Source organism: Triticum aestivum, chromosome 7B (assembly GCF_018294505.1).
Source record: "Triticum aestivum cultivar Chinese Spring chromosome 7B, IWGSC CS RefSeq v2.1, whole genome shotgun sequence".
Lineage (NCBI taxonomy): Eukaryota > Viridiplantae > Streptophyta > Magnoliopsida > Poales > Poaceae > Triticum > Triticum aestivum.
The window spans coordinates 76,084,305-76,087,953 of NC_057813.1; the positions used below are offsets into that span (position 1 = coordinate 76,084,305).

Sequence of the window (3,649 nt, forward strand, 5' to 3'; positions counted from 1 at the left end):
ATTAATATATTTAGCTACGAGTCTAGTATATTACCTGTAGGAACTTTCAACCCATCATCCCTCTCCAATGCATTTGCAAGTATAAGGGCATCATGGGCTGAACCCTCCCATCCCGCAAGTACATAGGTAAACTTTAGATCAAAGTCTACCGCGGCCATGACATTTTGGGTAGTCCCTTCTTTTCTACCCCTAAAGGCAGCCGAGATCCTTCATGGGACTCTAGCAAGCACATGAGTTCCATCAATTGCTCCAGCACAATCCTAATTAATGAAGACAATTTTTAGTTATTCATAAGTCTCATCAATTGTTTGACCATATTTGGAAACAAGATAATTTACCTTGAAATATGGATTGAAGCGGGTGCTTTGTTGTATTTTAGGGTGGCATCGATTGGAGGGAGGGAGAATCATCTCATCTCGCAACTCTCCAACAGCATAAAGCACCGCCTTAAAATACCTACTAATTACTTCAGTGGATCTTCTAAAGATCGGTTGTAGTGTCCTAAACCTTTGGTTGTGCCCCACCACTAGAAGAAACATGGCTACTTGTTCCTCAATAGAAGTATGGATGCTATCCACCAACAATTCTCTCTCTCTAAACAAAGTACACAAACGAAAAAAGGGAGCTTTTCTCATTCTTAGCTGATTTGAGCAATTTATGTCGCTAGAATGATAAATGTATCTCAAGTTGGACTCCCTAGCTATGGCACGTTCAACCATAGTACCCACAATTTTCCCCGGGGTTTGTTCCCTAGCTCTTCTTAACACAAATGTTATATAAGCATACAATGCAACTACTAGACTGGCTCCTCTCACAATTAGTTGGCGCCGTTTTCTAGCCAAGTCATCCATCTAAACAAATAGAAATACATGAGTGTTCCATGTTTGAAGAAAATAAATGGTAGATAAAGAAAAAATTGTGATATCTTGCAAATATACCAACTAACAAATAAGCATGATTCACAGAAAAAAAAACTAGCAAATAAGCAAATCAAAACAATGATGAATGGGAAAAATGATCTGCATTTAGTAAAAAAATATCAATGCTATATAAACTAGCACTATCTCTCTCAAATGATACAACCTAGGCATCTAGCAGTCAAGTCGTACTAGGAAAAGACATGTAGCAAAATATCTTGGACATCTACTGTATTTAAAAGATCAATCTGTTATTAGTAAAAGAGTACGCCGATGCAACCTGGACATCTAGCAGTCATGGCGTACTAGGAAAAGTCATCTAGCAAATCAACTTCATCTATGGTATATGTAAAAGATCATTCTTTTCATATGAAAAGAACAGTGCAGATGCAACCTGCACATCTAGCACCAAACGTTGACATTTTTTAGTCTACTTTCTCTCTCAAGACCCATCTATATCTATTTCTCATTACGTGCTAGCTGATTATAAGCAGGAGGGTGGTAGATTGAGGGAGGAGTAGGAACGGGAGGGAGGACAGTGGAACGAGGAACAACAGGAAGGAGGGAATACCTTGCTGGGCGGTGTAGATGTCGAGTTGGAGCAGCGGCGGCGCGCGACGACCAGAAGGAGACGAGGCGGAGAGGAGAAGAACGTGATCGCTCGGGAGTCGGGAGAGTTGGGGTAACCCTAGCGTTCGTGGGTCCAGATGGGAACCGGTGGGTTGGGCTCAGATTGTTTCGTGGGTTCGACACATGCACACTGACCAGCGAACCTCCTTTCACAGGTTCTCTCCTGAGCGTGGCTACGGGGGTATTCGGGGTGAGCAGAGCATAGCTGAGAAGATCCCGTGCAGGCTACCAAACAGCAAAAAGTGGGTCCAGTAGGGAACATACAGGCTTATGCAGGCTACCAAACACATCCATAATACATCAGTTGGAAGCAACATATGTTCCTGCTTCAACAATTATCACCATTTGTCTTGAAAGCAAAGTTATAGGCTCACGAAAGCTAAATATATTTCTTTGAAAGCAAATTATATTCTCTGTTTGAAACGATGTTTGATAGACAGGGAAAATCACTGGAAGCACAATTCCATGTTACACCAAAACAATTTTTAGCCGTTTATAGCACAATTTTCCATGTTAGAAAACAAAAATAGTAGATCAAAATAACCGTGAGTTGGAAGCAATCTCGTTATCACATGGAAACAAAACATTCTTGGTATGGAGCATGATTAATTTTGATTGGAAATAAATTCACACATTTGGAAACAAATCTTCCTATATATGGAAGCGAATTGCATGGCGCTAGCAGTTATACCTGGAGAGATTTACGGGAGTGGTTACTACAAAATAGATCGCCATTAATAAATCATTACATGGAAACTAAAGAAGCTCCTTTTTTCTGGCTGATTGCACGTTCCAGATGAATCCAATCGTACGGTGGAACACTTGTCTGATGGGAAGCTAAGAATCAGTAGTCTGATTCCTAGCGGTTCCATTTGAGAAATACCACTCAATTCGTAATAACAGTTTACCGTCAAAACACGTAGGACTCCACTACGCGCGGTCAGAGCTCAAGGCGACCCAATAGACGTCTCACATGTCAGCTTGTATTATCGCATCGCGAGCACACATGTGTGGCCGGGTTGCGGATCGATCGCACGACTGAAGGCCCGCGTCCTCTTAAGCAGCGTACATTCGCCGGTTATTATTAGGTTCGGCAAAACCTGTCATAGATGAACCAAAGCATTAGTGTTGCATATTCCGTGGCCCTAGGAGACCCAATGTACTACACGCAGGTTTCGAGTCCGACTTACCCCGTGGTACAAAAGGAGTCACCAAACTGCGGCAAAAGAGCAAAATTCTCCCTGATCGCCTAATCTACTATAAGGCCGTAATGATCCTCACCTATCTCTCTCAGCGCAATGCATCCGTCGAAGCCATGGATCATCGCAAATCTCACAAATAACAAATTGCATCCACTCAGTAATGCTGCAAACTTGCAACCCGGAGTGCATCACACGATCTAAAGGTCAAACTGAACTCTCCAGAAGCGGCGTGGTGATCCTATGAGAGGCGGAGAATAAAGACACGGGGAGGTGCTCACCTGAGGTGGACGCTGCGCCGGCGGCCGCGTGGCGCAGGTTGAAGCTCCTCGCAGGCGGGGCTGCGGCGAGATGACCTGCCGGAGCGAAATGAGCGTCCCGCAGGAGCGAGAGCGGCCGCCGCCCGGTCGACATGCTCCGTTCGTTTGTCGACTCGCGACTGGCGGCGGCGCTTGTTGCCTCCGTCGGATGGCTGGCGGCGGCGGACTCAGGAAGAAGGGATTCGGGCCAGGCAGTTTAGTTTTGATATCAAGCACGAGACCCACTACAAATAGAGGCCCAAAACCCAAACAACAGGCCCACCACCCAGCGGGAAGTAAGTAACAGGACCCAATCGTCACTTCGCGCATCCAACTCCTATTTCACGCGTATAGCGCCCGTTAAAGGCAAAACGGTTTACAGCGCACAACTCCTATTCCTTCAGCCAGATTTCGTAGACGGCCCATCTAGAGCATATTTCTGTGAATCTCTCAACCGGTTTTCGTTTCTGGTTTGTTGTCACATCCCTAGCTTCTGGTAATGCACTAGGCTAGACCTCATGTGAGCATCATGTTTTATTTCAAATGAAATTTGAATTGAGGAATTTTCAAAGCCTCAGAAACCTTCTAAAAATGATCAACATTA

The 3,649-nt window shown here is 44.5% G+C and overlaps 1 long non-coding RNA gene across 1 annotated transcript; it reads right to left on the reverse strand.

Annotated features, from left to right (window-relative positions):
- Positions 1-2,260: 2,260 nt before the first annotated feature.
- LOC123155893 (uncharacterized) lies at positions 2,261-3,248 on the reverse strand. The gene is made up of 2 exons (XR_006477665.1): positions 3,028-3,248; positions 2,261-2,647 (listed from the first exon to the last, which is right to left on the reverse strand). It is a non-coding gene; the product is annotated as an uncharacterized lncRNA (long non-coding RNA).
- Positions 3,249-3,649: the final 401 nt, after the last annotated feature.